General features: G+C 37.0%; 1 long non-coding RNA gene and 1 pseudogene across 1 annotated transcript in view; both read right to left on the bottom strand.

Annotated features, from left to right (window-relative positions):
* Positions 1–941: 941 nt before the first annotated feature.
* On the bottom strand, positions 942–3,817 carry LOC116566091 (annotated as a pseudogene).
* A 152-nt stretch (positions 3,818–3,969) lies between these two features.
* The window catches only part of LOC116565956, a 13,151-nt gene continuing 5,862 nt past the window's right edge, over positions 3,970–11,258 (bottom strand). The window contains exon 2 of the long non-coding RNA XR_004275679.1: positions 3,970–4,080. This is a non-coding gene — a long non-coding RNA (uncharacterized LOC116565956). The remainder of the gene's footprint in view (positions 4,081–11,258) is intronic.

Genomic DNA, 11,258 nt, shown 5'->3' with positions numbered 1-11,258 from the left:
CTTTTGCTCCCTGAAAGCACAGAAGTTAATTTTAGAGAAGTTATTTAGCTTTCAATGATGCGAGCTGTCCTGGTCACTCAGCACTGCCATGTTCATTGCAGCATTATTAACAATAGCCAAGATATGAAAACAGCCTACATGTCCATCAATAGATGGATGCATATAAAATTGTACACACACACACACACACACACACACACACACACACACACACACACTGGAATATTACTCAGCCATAAAAAATAAGAAAATTCTGCCATTTGCAACAACATAAATTATACTAAGTGAAATAAGCTAGACATCGAAAGAAAACTACTGCATAATGTCACTTATACGTGCAATTTTTAAAAGTCAAACTCACAGAAACAGAGAGTAGAAAGCTGATGGGAGGGCAGTGGCAATCAGATGTTAGTCAAAAGCTACAAAATTGCAATTACAGGATGAATAGGTTCTGGGGCTCTAACTTATAGCATGGACACAACGGTCAATAATATTATATTGTATAGTTGAAATTTTCTAAGAGAATAGTTTTTTTTTTATATAGTATATGTTTCATTAGTTTGTACAAATACATTCTCATATCACAAACGCAATTTAGTGGATGAATCTTCCTTTGACATTTGAATCATCTGAAATAACACTAACAGAATTATACATTCAAAAGAATCCTCATTTAGGTAACAAAAAACGACAAGCTAAACAACAAAAAAACTTTTCCTTTCTCACAGGTGGACACTGAAGTGAACCCAATTTGGTTTTCATTTTAAAAGCCCCCAAAACCAAAAGCAGCTTAAAAACTAATTAAAATGAATTTAAAATTTATATATTGGTCTCTGGATCATTTTCTGTTTTCTGTTGTTTTGATGCAGGTTTTTTTTTTTTTTCTGTTTCTTCTCTTGCTCTTTTGGTAATTTAAATGAATTTAAATTTTGTTTACGAAGCTATTGGTCTCGGGCATCGTTTTCTGTTTTCTGTTGTTTTCAGGTTCTTTTTTGTCTGTTCCTTCCTCTTGCTCTTCTCACTCATCCAGTGGCACCATTTTCATCATGTTCATCATCACTAACAAATTTCATTTTCTTGCCCTGAAACTGTACTTCTCCTTTAGACAAACTCAGGTTAGGCAGCTTTATTACCCTTTCCTTTTAAATCTAACACCTTTTGACTTCCATTTGTTCAGGGATTCTTGTCAATCTTTTATAATTTTTTCAATGCTTCTTTTTCCACCTGTCCTTTTAGTACTTCCCAAGTCACTTCTTTGTTCCTTAATTCTAGATTACCATTATTTGCATCTGTGGCTTTACCCAATGCTTCTTTGACTTTTTCTGTAAATTGAATTATTCCCTCTTTTGCACCTCTGACAAAGTATATCTATTTTAGTTTATTATAATTTGAGAAAAGGATGTGTGAACCCTCTCTACAGGTCTGATCATCTAAGTCACCCAAAAATTTCAGCAAGCATCCAATCTTTTTTTGTAGAGATTTTATTTCGGCATCTTCTAGCTTCTCTTTTTCTTCCTGCTCTTGTTTGGCTTGTAATTTATTCTCCACATTATTTTGTTTCCTTTCTTCACTTTTTTCAGCAAAGTAATATTCCTTGAAATGTATTAACAAGCTGTGTCTTTGTATTGCTGGCCAGGGTTCTCTACAAACTTTTTAGCAGATTCAATGCTATCAAACACAGCAAACATCGATCATTTAAATGATTTCTGCAATGTTCTTCTCATCTGAATATTTAGTACTTGACCTCTATCTTCTAACCATTCTTTTATGTCCTCAACGGTTGCTTCAGTTGGGAAACTTTTGATATGAATAGATTTTTTAATATCATTTTTATACTCATCGGTCACTTCAAGGAGGGGTTTGCTTGGAGACATTCTGATTTTAGTTTTATCTTCACTGATTTCCATGAGCTCTGCCTTGGATTTGCTCAATGCTTCCACAATTACATTGAAGTCTGTTGTAAGATGGTTTAATTTGTTGAATTTTATCAATATCTCCAAAGGTACCCAGACTTCATTCAGTTTATCCGTTCTTTTAAAAATTTGTCCCATGGCAAATTGAAGTCTCCAGTTAATACTCAATTTGATGACAGATTCTGGCCTCCAGACCAGCATTTTCAGGCACTGTGGCTATCTTTAAGATCCCAGTCGTGCAGAGTTAAGTCACAAACTCACAAACAAAACAGCAACATCTTGACTTCCCTTGAGTAGCTCTTAAGTGTTCCTACCACACACAGAAAAAAAATGGTAACTATGTGAGGTGACAGTACCTCAGTTAACTTGATTGTAGTCATCGTTTTGCAATGCACACATGTCAAATAATCACATTAAACACTTTCGATATACACAATTTTTGTTGATGAATTATACCTCAATGAAACTGGAAAAATACTCTAATAAAGTACAATAGAATTTGCATTTCTGATTTTATGAACCTGTCTTTTGCCCTAGGAAGGCCGGGTCAGGATAGGGGAGAGGAGGAAAGAATGATCTCTTTTTCTTACTCATCTATATTAACGCTTTATGTTAAAAATGTCTTCCTAATACTTATTTTTGTTTTACTTACGATCCCTTAAAATGGAAAGATTTGGAGGTAATCAAATAATTTACAATTTTTCTTTATAATATCTACATAAAAGGCAAAGGAAGGAGGAAATATGAAAATAAATGAGATTCAAGTTTAATAGAATTTGGCAAAAATAGCGCCTTTTAAAATTATTTTTGCCCTAGCATATGTGTGTATTTGCTTACGTTTGTAGCTGATACCAGTTCTTGAAGTAAAGAAATTTCAGGTCTTGCCTATGATAGCTATCCTTGTAAGACCACTCTAAGTCTAGCATGATTTCCCAATTATGCAGATGTAAGATCTACACAGTCATCTCATTTTGGGAGGATCAGGCTTAAAGACACGTGACTCATGCCACTCAAATGCCACTAAGACCGCCAATCAAATATTCATTTAAAATGAGAAGCAAGTTCATAAAACCATCAGTTAGTCAGCTGAACAAAGCATTCCCTCCCTCACATGAGAGAGTCATGAATGAGTGTAAGAAGTTACTTACATAATATAGAACTAGAGACAAAGGGGTTGGGAATGGCAATATCCTAATACCTGTCTTTGAATGTACTGAGTGAGACACAGTCTTTACTTAATAGGGCCTAAATGTATTATTATGATTTAATTCCTATGACTGTGAGTAAACCAACAATCATCACTTTTGTGACTTGTAGCATTGTTTATATCAGGAAAAATTCGGAATATTTGATAAGCTTCTTTTTGCCTTTTTTGAAGGCATCCAAGTCAAATGTAGGATTCCTATTCTTCTTGAGCTAAATAAAATGACTTGTTAGTCTTGTTACTTGGGGGGTTTCCCACACATTGAGTGCCATGTTAAGCAAAATTTATTCCTACAGGACAGTTTAATGGGGTTGATGGATAGGAAACACAGGTGTGCAAAAATTGCAAAACTAATTGAAGATAATGAATGTTCTATTGCTCTGCCCTGGAGCCACAGAACACCAGGTAACATGTCTTAGCTTTTTCTTTATTCCTTTTTTCAACATCTTCTTTGCCAATTGAGAAATCTCTTTATTTTTGGTACATTTATAGTTTGGCATTTTTAAATTTTCTCTCATTTATTTCCAAATCATCTCCAAATGTGTCAGTTTTAGTCTAACCTGTTAAAAATACTGACTTACAATTGTAGCTTTATAAGTAGTCGTCACTGGCTTCCAATATAGTTAAGGTTTGTAGATATAAATGCCAGTTCTAAGTAGAAATATTTCTATACCTCCAGCCAATAGGCCAACATGTCCATTATCAGATCTGATCATAACTGGGTGATCAATGGCGATTAAATGTTTCAGATTTTATTATATGATTCTAATTAATAGAGTGCCAATTATGCTAGCATTATTCTTTGCAATTCTAGAAAGAGACAAAATACGTGTTCTCAAGATGGCTAGGGGTTTTTGTTGTTGTTTTGAGATGGAGTCTCAATGCATTGCCCAGGCTGGAGAGTAGTGGCACAATCTGGGTTCACTTCAATTTCCACCTCTTAAGTTCAAGTGATTCTCCTGCCTCAACCTTCTGAATAGCTGGGTGCACACTACCATGCCCAACTAATTTCTGATAGAGATGGAGTTTCACCATGTTGGTCCTGCTGGTTTCAAACTCCTGACCCCAAGTGATCCACCCACCTTAGCCTCCCAAAGTGCTGGGATAATAGGCTTGAGCCACTGCACCCTGCCAAAACGGTTGTTTTTTTTTTGAAAAATTCTTTGAAAAGATGACATCCACGTGTGAAAAACTAAACATTAGGAAAGTTAAATAGCCCATAAAAAACAGTGATATAGATGTTTCCAGGAATTATACATTAATATAATACATATAATAAATGCTGGGTTCAAATGAGTTTAGGAAAAGATCAATAAGCAAACGTAGTCAGAGAATGTTCCATTGCTGGTCAGACTTGAAGAATGGATAGAGTTTGGAAAGAATAGAAGATAAGGGTGAAAGCGTGGTTGGGTGAAGATACTAAATTGTGTGAACAGAAATGTTCTGTTATTAGGTTGGTGTAAAAGTAATTGTGGTTTTTGCCATTATAGAATAGTGACTTTGTCAGTCTAAGTAAACATGGAGGTCAAGTTAGAATGCTCTATCTAATATCTAATGGCATGATTGAACACATCTTTTGTGTTCCTGGGAACTATTTCAGTAACATTATAACTGTTTTAATAACATCATAGCAAAGCATATTTTATTGTTCAGAGTTTTGCTTTACAGACTTAACTGAGATTTCTCAGAAGTATGCTGTATGCTTGTTTTCCATTTTTACTAGCACTGGTATATAACCTGATATATCAAAATCATTTACCAAATCTTAGATGAATGAAATGAGGCAAAAATAAATTCTGAGAGATTTTCCTTTAATTCCTGGAGCTTACATTTTCAGTGAGAAAGGCATGAGATACCTGAATATTCTCTGGTTTAAAGCAACATTCTATTTAGCTTTCCTCTAAAGAGATTAATTGAAAAACACACTTGGAAATACTATGTTACTGCTGAAAGAAATCATAGATGACATAAACAAATGCAAAAACATTCCTCATTCATGGATTGGAAGAAGCAATATTGCTAAAATGTCCATCTGCCCAAAGCAATCTACAGATTCAATGCTATTCCTATCAAATTGCCAACATCATTTTTCACAGAATTAGAAATTACTCCAAAAGTCTCACTGTTGTTGAGAATGTAAAATTATTTCAGTCCTTGTTGAAACCAGCTGGGAGATTTCTCAGAAAAAAAAATAGTAATAATAATAGAACTACCATTTGACCCAGCAATTCTATTACTGCACATAAACCCAAAGGAAAATAAAATGTTCTACAAAAAATGACACCTATACTCATATGTTCATTGGACCACTATTCACAATAGGAAAGGCATGAAATCAACCTAGGAACCCATCAGTTGTGGATTGGATAAAGAAAATGTGGTACATATACCCCCTGGAATACTACACAGCCATAAAAAGGATGAAATCATATCCTTTGCAGCAACATGGATGCAGCTAGAGGCCATTATCCTAGGTTAATTCACATAGAAACAGAAAATGAAATATAGTATGTTCTCCCTTATAGTGGGAGCTAATTCCCGAGTACACACAAAGATGGGACTACAGACACTGGAGACGAGAGGGACAAGGACTGAAAAACTCTTGGTTACTATGTTCACTATCTGGGTGACAGGATCAATAGAAGCCCAAACATCAGCATCTGGCAGTATACTATATTTTGTAACAAATCTGCATATATACCCCTGAATCTAAAATTAACATTTTTTTAAAAAAAAGAGATTCAGGCCAGGTATGGTGGCTCACACCTGTAATCCCAGCACTTGAGGAGGCTGAGGCAGGAGGATCACTTGAGCCCAGGAGTTCAAGACCAGCCTGGGCAACAAAGTGAGATCTTTGTCTCAAAAGAGAGAGAGAGAAACTCAAATCACAGAAACTAAACAGACAATACTATCTTAAAGTTAAATGGGATTATTTGTATGTATTAATTTATTTATTGAACAAATACTTATTGGATACTTAGTACACACAGGATACTATTGTTTTAGGGGAAGATTATATAGTGGTTAACAAAATAAAAACTTCGGTCCTCATGGAACTGACATTCTAGTAGAGGGAAACTAATTTGTTAAAAAACATAAAAGTTATATGTACTATAGTTTGTTAAAATGGACCAAATTGTTTGCCTCTTTCTGTATCCCCGCTTTGGCTGTGGCATATCACCGTGACCGAATTCCGACTCTGCACTTGGCCATGCCACCTGCTTTTGCCAATGGGGCACCTTGCTAGCTTGCTGATGGTTGAGAGACACATGCCACAGAGCCAAGACTCCCACCTCACTGGGCCCCGCCTAGATTAGCAAGCAGCCAGGGAAGCCACAGACCTGGAAACGAGCCTGGCCCACATCAGTTGAGCTGCTTGGAGACCCACAGTTGGCCACAGACAGGGGACAGATCAGACAAGCCCTGCACACTTGGAGCTAAATAAATGTTTACTGTTGCACACCATGAGATTTGAGGTTCTGCGTGAATGCAGCATTTTGGTAGCAATGGTGATCATTGTGCCTGAGGAAAATAAAACTGCAAAGGTTAACAGGGAGAGCAGGGGGTTGTTTGCAAGTTTATGTAAGGTAAACAGGGAAGGTCTCCCTGAGAAGTGACACTGGAGAAAAGACTTCAGGAGGTAGGAGAGGGACCTATGTCTGTATCCAGGAGGGAAGGGAGAGTGTTTCAAGCTGAGAAAACAACGTGTCCGAAGAGAGATCCTCCTGTGTCTGACAATCCCAAGAAAGCCAGTGTGACTGGAGCAGTGACGAAGAAATGAAGGAGATAAGGTCAGTAAAGCCAGGGAACAGAACAGACCCAAATTCTGTGGCACTCCAGGAATTCTCAAAGCTGTATTATGCTTATATACCTTGTGGATTTCTAAAATGGACATTTGGAGTTCTGCAACTTCTCGCATGTAATTGATAATCCAACCCTTTTTCACACAAAGCATCTCAAAGCACTAGAGCCTGCAAAACCCTTCTGTGGGAGGGCTAATTTATTGACCTGCAGTAAAATGGGTTGTTTTAATCTTAAGGTTCCAGGCTAGGCCCAGATAGAATGGTCTGAGATTGGTTGAAGGTAGCACCGTGAGTACTTTCCAAAGGATCTGGGCGCTCAGGTGGAGCCAAGTCGGCTCCAAATCACGCCTCTCCGGCTACATGACTTGACATGCAGCAGATATATTGGATTTTATCATTAGAAAAGTTTCATATGTGGCATATTACATCAGCACATGAATGTTCCAAATAAAATAAAATTCTACCAGGGGAAAAAATTAGATAGTGCATTAAAATACACGGAAGTTATAAATCACTAAGACGTCCAGGCTTTCCATTTTTAAAAAAGGCAGGACAGATTCTCCAGATGGTCTCAATCCACATCATTTGGGTGGAAACCAAATGCTTCAACCTGTCTCGGCAAAGAATATCTCATTTCTAAATAAAAGTAAGAAATGGAATGTCTATGGTGATTTTGAAGATGGATTAATGTTCAAGGGACTTATATTAAAAGGCACATGGCTATCGATTTGCTACAGGAACTATCATTTCAACTCAAGGCCCTGATGCTGGAGAGGTTCTGCTGCCTGTGTTGAATTTAAGACAAATGAATACATGACACAAGCATTTTCATTTATACTCTATTATTTAATTCTAAACCCCCCTTTGCCTAAGTCCTTCATTATGCCTTTTCACCCCCACTCCTTCCAATTATAGCTACTTCTTTTAAAGTATTAAAGGATTTTAAATGGGAGAATGTATAGCATCTCCACCAAGTAGAATCCACGATGTGTACTTTGAGTTGTTAAAGTTCTTGGCCATCAGAGATACTACTGAGTATATTGTCTTCCTTATTTTCCATCTGTCTTATTTATGTATTATTATAAAATAACATGTGTAGAAACATCTTGAAATAATGTAAATTAAGCTTTTTGCAAGGGAACATGTCCCTTAAACAGCACAGTACATAATTTTTTTTAAGTTTCCATGTAAGTATGAAATATCTTTCTGCAAACTGAGAAGAGGCAAATTTTCCTTTGCTCCCCTGAAATGTCTGTATTTCCTCCCTCCACGACTGATCAGATTCTTTTAATTCCTTTACAAAACTGTAGGCCCAAGAGAGACTGTTCCCTCAGTTTCTGATCCACATATCTTTCAGGAGGGACTTAGGAAATATCTGTAAAATCCAGGAAACGGTGTGTATGAGAGAGCTGGAAGCAAGTCTCTGAGATTTTCCTACTATGCTGCCTGCTATCTACCTCCTTCCAGCAATGTCTGGGTTATGCCTCCTTTTGGGATGGAGACTCCACATGTAAGCATCACACTGCATCCTTAAGGGTAGAAGAGGGGGAATATCTACTGCTTACCTACCTTAGGATAAGCCCTCTCTACTAGATTCTCAAAAATATCAAAGTATGGCACCATTCCTGGCCACAAGACAGATGCATTATAGTTGGGTAAATAAGGTAGCATTTCTATTTTTTTAAATTATTAACTATTCGAAATAAATTGCACTGTTCAGATACTAATATTATATTAATAGAAGTTCAGTAGAATAAGAGCTATTTCTGTGGGATGAGTCAGGCCATCCAGGTAAACTTCAGAGAGGTGGAGACTGATTTCCCCCTTGTAACATAAGGCCTGCTGCAAGCAAAGCTTTTGGTGGGCACATCTATTACTTAAATAAGTCTTAATAAATAAGTAAATAAAAATAAAATATATTAAGTGAATTAGGCACTATCATAGGTGGAGAAATACTAAAGAAAAAAGAAGAAATAAAATGCCAGGTCCTTTAAATGTTACATTCTGGAGTAAAAAATGTACAAGTATGTAATGGGAAAAATCATCACATCAAATTGTGATAAGTGTTAGAGGAAAATAAAGCAGGATGATGGCACAGGGAGGGAGGGCCCTTCAACCAAGAGGGTGAGGGAAGACCTTTCTAATGAGCTGGCATCAGAAAGTGCATCAGAAATTGACTTTGGGCAATGGCTGGGCAGAGAAGGTGCAAGGCAGGATTTCCTAGAGTCTAAAACTGATCAAGAAAAAAGAAGCTTTTCCATAGATTTCCCATCTGGAGATTCATAATACTCACTAGAAAATTAGAGATGCTCGAAAGTCCCACCTTTAGGAGAACCTGTTTAACTCAATGCTTCTCCGACATGCCTGAACATGATGGTTGTTTTCGGGGGTTGGAGGTGTATGTCTGTGTTGGGAGTCATGCAGAAGGAGAGCTCAGTCGTACTCTGCTAACATCTCTACCATTGGTTTGCAAAATGCTGTTCAGGGCAAACTAAGAGGTTTGACGACTCCAAGAGAATCCAAACCTGAATGTGGCCTCCTGTAGTTGTGTGATATGGCAGCCTGTTTAGAGTTTGACCAATAATAAATAAGAAGCCATTTTAATTTTCAAACAGGAAATGTACAGGGTAAAAGTATCTGTTTTGATAATGTTACCCTGACAGTGATAATGCTGAGTAAAGTTAATGAAGGAAAGACAACACAGCATAGTTGGGAAAGTATTATTCTAGCCTAAGCAAGAATGCTTGAATCTCAAATAGCAAAGGAAATGAACAGCAAAGAGAAGATATGAAAGATTATTAAAGAAGAATTTGTCAAACAAGAGAAATTGCCAGATATCTGGAACATGGGAGTCATACTAAATAGTGAGTTAGAAGCAGTGGGTTGGTATTAAGGTGGTAAATCAGAAATTACAACAAAAAAAATTTAAATAACATTATAACAAGCAAACTGAGGACAGGCAAAGAAAATAAGATGAAATGACAATAAGGACTGAAACAAAATTGTGGTTATGATATGAATAGCCTAGAGTGAAAACTTTAGGAGTTTATTACTCATTTTATAAGGAAGCTACTAAAGCTTTCTTAGTAGGGCATGGGAAGATTAGCAGAATGTTTTTGCAAGCTTTGTTGGGTCCCAGAGTAGTTTAGGATTAACTGGAGAAGGTAGACAGTGGAGCAGTGTCTAAGAGACAACAGTAGGAAAAGGAAAGAGGAGAGAGAGGCTCAAGCTGTTTCACTGCTAGAATGTGGAAACATGAAGGACCAAGTTTACAGCAAGCACTCACAGGTAAAGAAAAGTTAAGCATGATAGTATAGCTATCAGAATTGGAAAGATGGGTTAGGCAGTCAGTTAAGAGTGGAGGCAGCAGGTGAATGAGAGCAGATTCTCAGTTCCATCTGGAATACGTTAAGTTTGAATATCTGGTGAGTTAATCAGAAAGAGACATTCTGCAAGCAGCTGAAGCTGAAGGGAGATGAAGGTTGTAGAGAGCATTAGGTTAACACTGAGGTTAAAAGTACCAAACAAGACGATCCTGCCTCCACCACTTAACTGTGTGTGACTCTGAAAGTTACTTAGCTTTTCTGTGACTCAGCTTCCTCTTCTATAAAATGGAATTAATGATAATACCAATCTCATTACACTATTATAAGAGTTAAAAAAAAAGTGAGTCTATGGGAAGTGCTTAAAAGAGTATCTGGCACACAGTGTTTTCAAAATTATGTTGAATTATGTAAGACTTTTTATTCTCCACGAGAATGAGTAAATAATGCTTATTGCTGTGTTTATATTTTGATTTTCAAATCCAAGCTCAGGAAAAGAGTATCTGAAAGACAATGCACTATATCCTGCCTTGTTTCCAAATCACTGTGTTTCCTTCTTAATAGTTGACCAATTAGATCATTCAAGTAGCCTAGATACTAGATTTTGAAATAATTTCTAAGACAATTCAAGACTCAAATCTATTACGTTGAAATGAACTTGGAGGTTCAGAGGGATGACAGGGGAATGTCATATCACTTTATTCCTGAAGTTTTTATCTTAACTGTTCACATTTTTTATGACCTTCACCAGACTCAGCTCAGATGTATTACAGTTAGGGTTATGGTTACGGTTAAGAAGAGAGTTGGGAGCTGGGTGCTGTGGCTCATGCCTGTAATCCCAGCACTTTGGGAGACCGAGGCAGGTGGATCACAAGGTCAAGAGATCGAGGCAATCCTGGCCACTACAGTGAAATCCTGTCTCTACTAAAAATACAAAAACTAGCTGAGCATAGTGGTGCACACCTGTAGTCCCAGCTACTGGGGAGGCTGAGGCAGGAGAATCACTTGAACCAGG

Source organism: Sapajus apella, unplaced genomic scaffold, assembly GCF_009761245.1.
Source record: "Sapajus apella isolate SASKATOON/1434 unplaced genomic scaffold, GSC_monkey_1.0 scaffold42, whole genome shotgun sequence".
NCBI classification, from domain to species: Eukaryota; Metazoa; Chordata; class Mammalia; order Primates; family Cebidae; genus Sapajus; species Sapajus apella.
The sequence above is the reverse complement of the archived record's forward strand: the minus strand, read 5'-3'. Positions and strand labels throughout refer to the sequence as shown.